Genomic DNA, 10,232 nt, shown 5'->3' with positions numbered 1-10,232 from the left:
CCTGCACTGAATTCAGAGCAGTGTCCAGGTCCACTGGCCTTCGGCACATCCAAGGGGAAGTCAAGGACAACTGAGGAGGACAGGACAAACGTGCTCTGGCGGGGAGGCTGTCGCTCAAAGGGCAGGGAGACACATCGGCGACGACTGTCGATAGCAGCTAATGGTGATTTGCTCCAATTCTCCCCAGTAATAGTTAGTCTGCAGTGCACTGCTTGGTCTGATGATGAATATTTAACAAGAAAATATGTCATCAGAACAAGCCCCCACAGCAAACGGATTAATATTAATGGGACAAAAATGGAGCCTCCTTTTGAACCCTTGGAGAAGACTGTAAAGGCAGTGATTATTAAAGAACCCAGCAGTCTCAGAACTGCCCTTGACCTGGACTGGGCTCAGCAGGAGCCACCCGAGAAGCAATTAAGTATCCAGCATGGCTCTAGCCTGGGTTGGGGGCTTGGAGCTCCCAACAACTTGCATTTTAAAAAACCGATCTGCATAGATGCTGACAGGTCAGGGTGAGGCCCGTGGAAGAACCTCAGAGAAGAGCAGGGAGCCAAGAGGCCAGCGGGCGACAGGAGATGGTCCCAGGGTCCCAACAGTGGGTGAGGACCAGATGGGGCAGGGGGCCTCTCTCGAGCTCTCACCCTGCAGGTGAGGAATCTGAGGACGGAGAAGTCACTGATTCGGAGCAGTGCCCACATATCTTAACGAGCCTGGATCCCTCAAATGTCTAAAACAGTCCTTGGCACAAAGTGGGTGCCAAGGAAAGATGAGATCACTTCTCCTAGACCTCCTGACCTCCTCTGCAAATGAAGGAAGGAGGGGAAGCACCCCGAGCTCGGCTCCTGCAGGAACACCCAGGCATACTTCCCAACATCACGGGTATTGGGGGTTCTCTATCCCACACGCGGCCATGCGGGCCCTGCCCTCTTCAAGCATTGGTGAAAGCATTCTCAGGTAAGGAAAACCTGGCAAATTGGATCTTGTTACACAGTAAATGCTCAGTAATGTACACGTATCCATTCATTTATTCATTCAATAAATATTTACTGAATAGTTAACGTGTATAACTACTGATCTAGGATTCAACATAGACCAAAATCATTTTCCTCATGATGTAGGAGATGGGAGAAATGGGAGGTAACAAACGTAGACTGCTTGTTCAAGGGAACTGCATAAACGGGGTGTTAGCGGGAAGACAAAGAAAAGTCAAGGGAGGTTCTTTAAAGGAAAAGAAACAAATGATGTTTCTCTTTCATTGGAAATAAAACAAGAGGGGAAATGACAACGAAGGAGTTAGAGTAGAGAGTGTCTGGAAAATGTCTCTGAGGAGGTAAGAGAGGTGAGATTTAAAGAACAATGTAGGTAATTGGGTGACGGGCAGTAAGGAGGGCGTGTGATGTGGTGAGTACTGGGTGTTACACGCAACTGATAAATTATTAAACTCTACATCTGAAACTAATGATGTACTATATGTTGGCTAATTGAATTTAAATTAAAAAACTAGAGAACAATGTAGGAATTGGACTTAGCTAGACACATGAAAGGATCTTCCTCGGTGAAAGGGGAAATGGGTGAGTGGGGGTGGATGGGGGGGCCTACGGACGGAAAGAAGGAAGGAAAGAAGCAAAGAAGGATGTATAGATGAGTGACTACATGGGTGGGTGGACGAACGGTGCTGTACACTGAATGGGGTCGTGAATATTAATTCATTTTGTGGAATCTCGGACCTTAGTTTTAGCCTCTGATGCGGAGCACCCTAAAAGCTCAAGGATCTAACACCCAGAGACAGTGATGGCGTTTGGCTAATGAACACCGTAGCAGCCGACAGGGACAAAAGGTCAGGCGTTGCTTCCCGGAAACACACCGATGATGTTACTTGTAAAGTAAAGCGTGAGATGCTCTGTTCAGCTGCTGTTCTCTGACTGCTCAGAAAATTATCTTTCTAGAATGCCTGTTTAATCATATGACTTCCTTGCATAAAATCCTTCCCTGGCTTCCCTTTGCCCTTAGGGTAACACACAAAACTCTTACTGTGACCTACAAGCTCACCGCCCCAACTTCTTTATGCGGATGGAACGGCTACCGCAGCCTAACAAACCCTACAAGACTGAGGAGTCTACAATTACGGCTACGTCTTACTTCTTGTTGAGTCTGTGAGCAGGCCGGCTGGTTCTCGTGGGCGCTGGGCTCGGCCGGGCTCGGCTGGGCTCACACAGGAATCCCCGTCAGCTGGGAGGTCAGGTGGGGGCCGGCTGGTCTAGGATGGCTCTGGCTTGTACAACTGGACCTCTGTCTGGGCCTGATCACAGACTGTGGTGGAATGGAGTGGACAGAGAGACAAATGAGAGATGAGAGACAGACAGGAGAAAGCCCACAGGCCTCTTGAGCCGTAGGCTCAGAACGGCTTGTTGCCACGTTCAGCGCATTGTAAAGGGCAAGCAAGGCCAGTCCAGATTCAGGGGCACGGGGCCCGTGGGGAAAGGTACAAAATCAAAGCGAGAATCCTGTGGCTACAGAGAAGGGTGGAGCACCGGATCGGGTCTGCTGTCAGCACTCAACACCCGGCCCTGCTCCCCTACTTCTCAGCCTTCCGCCCACCGTCTTTCTCTCTCTCCTTCCCACTCAGAGCCTTGGTACCCACTGCCATGCGTGTCTCTTTCCTACATCCCACCCGAACCCCCAGCCCTTCCCCCAGGTTAACACTCATTAACTCAGACTCAACCTTCCGGCCATGGAGGGATTATCACATCTGCAAGGGTGGGGAGCAGGCCGGGGCCCTGCGGAGAGACTTGAGAGGAACCCACCTGGTGGTGACAATCACGACGCCAACCGAACTGAGACAGGAATCCTCGCGCCTCCAGATTTTCTGGGGAAAGAAAGGGAACAGAGGGGGATGGGAAGCTCACGTAGATGGAACGCCTCTGTCCTCCTCCGGGGCCAGTGTCTCTAAAGAAATCTTGACACATCAGGGGCTGACCTCATGGTTCCCTAAATGGGCTCACGATGCGGCAGTGGTCAAGGAGCCCTGGTTACAGCCCTGGGGCTGCGGGTGCGTGGTTCGGGAAGGCGGAGGGGCACACTCTGGCCCCATGGACTGGAAAGTAGTAGGTGGGCACAGTGTGCTGCCAGGGGGCCTGTGGCTCTCCCAACGGGAGTGGAGTTCTTGCCTGACGTCTGGGAAGTTCCAGGGGCTGGATTCCAGGGCTGAGAGCTGCGGCTCTCGAGGAAAGAACACACCTTCCCTCCTGGGCCTGTCCTGAAACTCTGGGGCTTCGTCATTGTCTCTCACCATTCCACTGTCTGACTCTCCTCCCACCTTGTGCCCAAGCTGCTCCTGGGGCAGAGAAAAGCCCGTCGATGTGAACTCAGGGCCGCAGGTGCTGTTCCTCAAGTCCCTTGGTCTCGGAAGCCACTGCGAGATGCTGACCCCGAGGCTGCGGCAAGCGCAGGGCCAGGGGCCTCGCCCAGACAACCCCAGAACATTCTTTTTGGACCGTATGACTGCTCTGTCTCCCGGCGTCTACAGCTCCCCAGGGCGCTTGGGAGTTTCCAGTGGGGAGTGACGTCTCCCAACTTCGACCGGTGCTCACATGCCCCATGGGCGGCGTCGACACTGCTAGGCTCCCAGCTCGCTCCGCGGACGCTCTCCTCTGCACCATCTTACCGCACATCTCATACGTTTCCTCTTACTTGACTATATCGTGGGTCCTATTCCTCTGATGGCCTCCAAATCATAAGACTTTTTTAAAAAAGCAAAAATAGATTCTATTAAGAAAACACGGAGGACTTCTGGTCATGGACTCCTGCCACCTGCCCACAGCTGGGCCATGATGGGCGCATCTCCATCCGTATGAGCTATCAGCTGTCTAAGTGGAGCCCAGCTTAGTTTAAATTTCCAGTGCAGGTTTATTTCAGTAAACTTTTTATGTTAAAATAGTGTCCGATTTTCAGAACAGTTGTGACCATGGCAGCGGGAGCTCCGGTCTAGCCGACCCCTCCCTGCTCAGTCTGCCCTGACACTGACCTCTCACGTTACTGTGGGACATCCGGCACAGTCAATGAACCAGTATTGATAGGGTCTACTGTGCAATATATTATTTATCCCTATTTCCTTGGTTTTTAATGGCTGTCTTGCTCTAAGGCCCCGTCTCGGATTCCACATCCCGTTGGTCGGCTCTCCTTAGGCTCCGGGGGCTGCGGCAGTCTCTCAGCATCTCCTTGTTTCTGTCAGCCTAACAGCTCTGAAGAGTACTGTCGGGTATTCTGCAGACTTTCCCTCCACTGGGATTTGTCTGACGCTCTTCTCACGATTAGACGGGGAAGGTGGCACTCCCCTCACGTCATGTCCAGGGCACCCAGCGTCAGCACGACTCGACACCGCTGGGTTGACCTTGGCCACCAGGCCGAGGTGTGCTTGTCAGCTGTGTCCACTGTGAAGCCCCCGCTTTGCATCCCATCCTCTCTAGCAGGGAGCGCCCCGCCGTGCCCACCTCCCACGGGGGGCTGGCGTCCTGCCGCCCTCCTCTGCGCCAGAATGTCCGCTTCAACCAGAATTCTCCCGCATGAGACATTGGTCTGTTCTCCTCCGTTGGCTGTCGTATCTCATCACTTACGTCCTTAGGAGCTGGCGGGCAGAGCTCTTACACTGTGGGTCTCAATCCAACACAACTTTGTTACGTGGTCACTCCAACGGTCCCAGCTTTGCCCGTGGAGTTCTTCGCTTAGCCCCTCTGATGCACACACGTAACTGTCAGGTTTTGTTTCCGGTGTTGTTCCTGAGTGCTGCGCTGCTTTCTGGCCCATCTCGTCTATCTCATGCCTCAGTGCTAGAATCAGCCATTTCTGCAAGGAGCTAATCCCTCATAGATGCACATTTCTGGGGCCTTGCTAAGGGGGGCGTCTGTGACCGTGGGTAAGATGACCAGTCAAGGGGGGGCGGCTCTGCCCACGTGGCCTTCACTCCCGAGTCTCTCCAGACCTGCGGGTACCCGTGGCCGTAACCACAAGGCATGGCACCGTGGAAGAAGGCATCGGAACCATTAGCTGCTAGCAAACACGTACAGGCTGCTCATACCCCACTCCCAGATTTAACACGGACTCCTCGGAAGAATCCGTGAATACAGAAGCTGACCAGGAATGGCTTACGGTTTGTCAGTAAAATAACCCTTGTTTTAAATTATGACTGTCGTTCACTAATTTGGTAAATCACCACCTCTCAAAACTACACCTTCCTGCTCTTCAAACAGGGGCAGGCAGGCCAGTATCAAAGGTGTTAAGAGGCATAGATCAGAACGTATGACCAGGCACCTGGAAAGGGCTTCACACGACAAGATATGCAGTAAACACCCCGGTGTGTTTCTCTGTTTCACGCTGAACAGGAGTATTTATTCAGCCTCACTGGCAGGAGTTAACCCAGAGGAGGCCCCTTTCAGAGCATCACAGGGGGTGTGCGAGAGGACCCGGAACTTTCTACAGGGACACGGGGTTTCCCCGGCATCCCGGGCAGGCGCACTGCATCCCAGGAGGGGGTGATCCCTGGGGAAGCAGCTGGGGCACTCAGCAAATGCCCCGCCTGTTGGTGGGGACTCGGTCCGTGCTTATCCTGGAGGCAGCCGGGGATGGGACGCCCCCACGTGCAGGCAGCGCCCGGTCATGGAAGGTGCCGGTGCCTTTCTCTACCGCACTACACCCACCCGGGACCCCTGACTGCAGTGGCCCCCACCTCCTGCGGCCCGGCAACCTGTCCTACCCTTGCCACTGGACGACAGCACAAAGCCACTTCAGCGAAAAGCCCTGTGTGAGGAAACAGCCCAATTAGCCAACGTTTGTAAATGCCAGGTCTGCTTCGCCGTAAGCAGATCTCTCTCCTTCACGTGAGTCACTCAAGGACAGTCAGTGCCCTCAAAATTAGCCAGAGCCCTGCTTCCTGCCGGTGTTACACCCAGCTCAGGGGCTGTGGCAGTGGGGGGCGGTGGGCTGTGGCTGGAGCACAAGGCTAGGCCAGGAGCAGGCAGGACAGATGAACCCCAGCTGCTAGAAGGTGACTCGGGAGGCCCCACAGCCAGCCGTGAGCACCCGAGCTGTGGGGAGACTCGGGAAGAGCAGCGTGCCGGCACCTGGGGGAGCTGAGGCCCAGAGCTGGGTTGCAGTGGCCCGAGGTGCTACACCGGAGGGCATGACGGTGCCAGCCCTTGGTGCAAAATCCCTGCCATACTCCCCGGGTCCAACTGCTGAGCTCTCTGGGGAGCTCTCTACCTGGGAAGCGGAGATACCCCGCGCCCCAGAAGGCTGTGATGGGGAGGGAACGGGGCTCACTGTCCCTAGCACAGGGGCTCTTGTGGAAGCAGGTGTCACCGGCTTGCTGGTTTGGGCCAGAGTGGGGCGTTCATAGGACCCAAGACTCGAGAGCCCTTGAGGCTCTGCTAAGGATCCAGCTGCGTAAGCCCTCCCGTCACCAGCTCAGCCCATTCAGCACGGCAGTCACTGGGTGGCAGGAGCCCTGGGCTGTACCCGGGATCGGACTGGGCCGAGCAGAGAGTCCAGGGGCCCGACGGCCACGCTTCTGTCAGCCCCACTCAGGTCCTAGAAGCTACTCCACACGCAGGCCCCTGATCCTGCCTCTTGGGAATCAATCAGCCAGGACAGCACGTGGGTTCCTTTCCTGCTGGAAGTCTGTGAGTTTGGGGATTCCTGGTCCCAAAGCTCCATGGGGCTGGGTCCATTGTGCCTCTGGAAACAGAACTGGCTTGTGACACTGTCCTTCTCTACTAGTGAGTGTGCTTGTGTGTGTGTTGTTGCGTGTTCTGTATTTATGTGTGTGTATGTGTGTTCGCCTGTGTATCTGTGTGTGGTGTGCGTATGTGTTATTGTGCGTCTGTGCGTGGGTGTGCTGGGCGGCGTGCCCTGGGTGGACATCTAACTCTTAGCCACACCTCATGCTGCCTGAGTTGCCAAACTAAACTTAGACATGCATGTGAGCAGCTAAGTTTGCCTCGCTCTGTAAGGAACAAGACGGGAACAGATGCTTGTCCGGGATCCCGTGCCAAAGCCGTACGGACATAATCTCACGTAAACACCACAGGATTTCGCAAGACACAGTCTATGTCACCCATTTAATATTCCTTAGGAGGAAACAGGCTCGGAGATGCAAACCAACGCTGGGCACGAGCCCCTGCACGTCGGAGAGGGGCGTGCAAGGTCTCCAGGAGGCAGCAGATGGACTCGGTGACGCGGGAGAGGAGGTGAGCGTGCGCGAAGACGAGGGAAGAGGCAGAAGCCCAGAGATGGAGAAACAAGAATTCATCTGAGGGAGAGCATGCGGGGACTGCTTCTGCTCACCTGGAAAACGTCCCCATAGAAACGGGAAGTCTTCTGGGTCTTTCTGACATGCCGTGCGCAGAACTAGGTCCTCCCAGGGACTTTTTGATAGCTCGGGGTCTGGGCTGCGTGTTCAAGGAGGGGGTGTGCAGGCGGGGTGCCAGCGGGGCGTCAGGGCCCCGCCTGACTGCTCGGAGGGCCACAGTGCAGGCGCGTGGGACACAGGTCACATGATGATGCCCAGAGCCCGTGGATGGAAGCAGCTGGGACATGGGTGCAGGAGGGGAGGGGCGGGAGGTTTGGGGTGGGAGACCACAGGGCAGGTGGGAGGGCTCGGGATGAAGGGTGGAGCTCCCCGGAATGGGGCTGGTGCAGAGCTGCCCAAACCCGATGACAGGTTGACAGCTTCTAGCAAACAAAGACATGGTAAGACACTTACTAGTCAAATTGCACAGAGCGAGGAGGGGACATGGAGGAAACTTCCATACGATTGCAAGTGCAGGAAGCCAACCTGAAAGGCTGCACCACCCCACCCACACAGCGTCTGGGAAAGGCAAAGCCCCGAAGAGAGCAGGAGCTCCGTGGCTGCCGGCGGCTGGGGGACGGGGGGCGAGCAGGTGCAGCCCGGGGGTGCTGGGGCAGGGAGACTGGTGTGCAGGGTGCGTCCTCGCACACTTGTCCCAACCCACGGGATGCACAGCGCCAAGAGCCCGAAGGTGAAGTGTGGACGTAGTTAGTTAACAAGGCCCCGATGTCGCTCGAGTCCCCACAAACGCACCACGCTAACGAGGATACTAATCACGGGAACAGCGTGGGCGGGGCAGCGTGTGGGGAGTCCCTGTACTGTGTACTCAATTTCTCTGTAAACTTAAAATGGATCTAAAATTAAGTCTATTGGTTTAAAAAAAATGGAGAATTTAATTTTTGTGTTTTTTGCGAAAATGCAGCTTTTCCTTCCACCGCTTGACCACCAGCAGCCCATCTTCCACCAGCACCTTGACGAGATGCGGTTTTCCTCAGACTCAGGGACCCGCCCTGTGCGCGCCACCAACACCCGAGGAGGCCGGCCCAGCACCCGCGGCGAAGGCGAGATTTCAGCCCCGGGTTTCCACAACTCAGAGCCCACGCCTGAGGCAGGGGACTCCCTCCTACAATCCACCAGACACCCCTGCACCCCGTCCCCGGGGTCACTCGTGTGGACCTGACTCCCGCTGGCAGCCTTGCAGTGTTTTCTAGAAACCTGGTTCTCTGCATCATTATACCGTAACACCGCCTTCTCTCCCTCTCCTCCGCCTCTGGTTACTGTGCCCCCTGACCCCCCCCCCCGAGCCTTCCTGTGCGCCTGCCCTGGGTGCCCTCCACTCCCACCACTTGGTCCCTGCTCCTTCTCTGTCGCTGTCCCCTTTCCTTCGGACTGTCTGGGGTCAACCAGGCTCCCGACGCTCAGCGTCCACCTCTCCCACGGCGTGGCTCAGAGCCGCTCCTTCCACACAAGCAGGCTGGGTTCTCTGTTGTCATCATGTCCCCACAACCATGAGTACCTGCAGTGCCCCAAACACCAAGCCAGGTGGGGAAGGATGAACTTCCCCCGATTCCCAGCAGCAGAGGTGGTGGCAGGCGTGCGGTGCAGTAGGGTGACCACGGTTCCCCTCAGGGCTCCCCGTGGGGGCTCGCCTGAAGCCTGCCAAGCCCCCAGCGCTCTCTGAAGAGGCCTGAGCTCTGCCCGAGGGAGCAGGGCCCACAGCCGGCCCCTGGGGCCCTCACCCGCTCCGGCAGAACTAAGTCAGCTGCTCCCATTGTCTCCTGCTGTGTAACGAGTCACCCCCAGACTCTGCGACTACCTCGTGATTTCACAGGGCACCCACGGGCCTTACTGGCCACACACCTCTTTTGCCTCCAGGGACGCCGTGATCATGTCCATCAATGCTCAGGGTGTGAGTCTCCCCAGCTGCCTGTCCCATCTGGCTGCCCGCTAGGATACCAGTGTCCACCAGCCTCTGACATCCGGCCCCTGTAGCAGCCGGTCCCTCACCAACCCTGGCCCATGGAGGAGGTTCACACGGATGTGTCCTCGGGGCATGAGAGCCTCCTTGCTGCACTGACAGATGTGTCTCTGGGCCTCCTGCAGACCTAGGGTTCCAGCCTCACGCGGAATGTCCTCTCCAGCACGTCCTCCTCTCTGCACCGTTTCCTCCCTTCCTCTTGCTCTGTCCTCCGCCAACTGTGCACTTCTCTCCACCGGGTGAGGGCCCATCCAGGCAGCACCTGCACCCCTCCCAGGTCCTTACAGGGCACTCCCCGAGATCTTTTGGGGGGTCCTGGCCAGCACTCTCTCTTCTCCTGCACACGCCCCCACCTCCTTGACCAGATCTCTTCATGGCCCCGTGCCTGGCTCTCCGCAGTCTGCACTTTGTGCTGGCTGGGCCCTGCAGCTCCATTTCCCCCGACCAGCCCATGTGTCCCCAGCTGGCCTGTGCTGTTGAAGTGGCACCTGGCTTAGTGCTGGTCAGGGGCCCGGAGGTGCCATGGGGCAGACGTGGTCTGGGGGACAGGGTCTCTGCATTCCCTGCAAGCCAGGGCGGAAGTGCTGGCCCTTCCCCAGGGAGGAGGAGCCGTCGTCAGGCCCCAAGGTTCTAGAGAGTCTGGGAACTCAACGTTTTCGGAAGCATTAACCCTTTCTCCGAGTAGCAGGCTTGCCTGGGCAGGGCTGAGCCTTCCAAGGAGCTCACTGCTCTCAGGACTCTATCCTAGACTGAACCCCCCGAACCCGCTCCATCCTGCCTGCAGGGGAGCGCTGACACGGGGGTTTGTCCTGAGTCCGGGGAGGGCAGGGCTCCTGGTCTTCACAACCTTGTGCAGTGGAGCCCGGGAAGGTGGTGTAGGGGCTGAGAGGGTTCCCGGCATAGTGCAGG

General features: G+C 56.7%; 1 long non-coding RNA gene across 1 annotated transcript in view; it reads right to left on the bottom strand.

Annotated features, from left to right (window-relative positions):
- Positions 1–1,549: 1,549 nt before the first annotated feature.
- Positions 1,550–10,232, bottom strand: part of LOC103658948 — a 234,646-nt gene continuing 225,963 nt past the window's right edge. The window contains exons 3-4 of the long non-coding RNA XR_567362.2: positions 2,808–2,869; positions 1,550–2,313 (exon numbers count right to left, since the gene is read on the bottom strand). This is a non-coding gene — a long non-coding RNA (uncharacterized LOC103658948). The remainder of the gene's footprint in view (positions 2,314–2,807; positions 2,870–10,232) is intronic.

Source organism: Ursus maritimus, unplaced genomic scaffold (genome assembly GCF_017311325.1).
Source record: "Ursus maritimus isolate PB19 unplaced genomic scaffold, ASM1731132v1 scaffold_6, whole genome shotgun sequence".
In the NCBI taxonomy this organism is placed as follows: Eukaryota; Metazoa; Chordata; class Mammalia; order Carnivora; family Ursidae; genus Ursus; species Ursus maritimus.
This window is presented reverse-complemented; position numbering and strand designations above follow the sequence as displayed.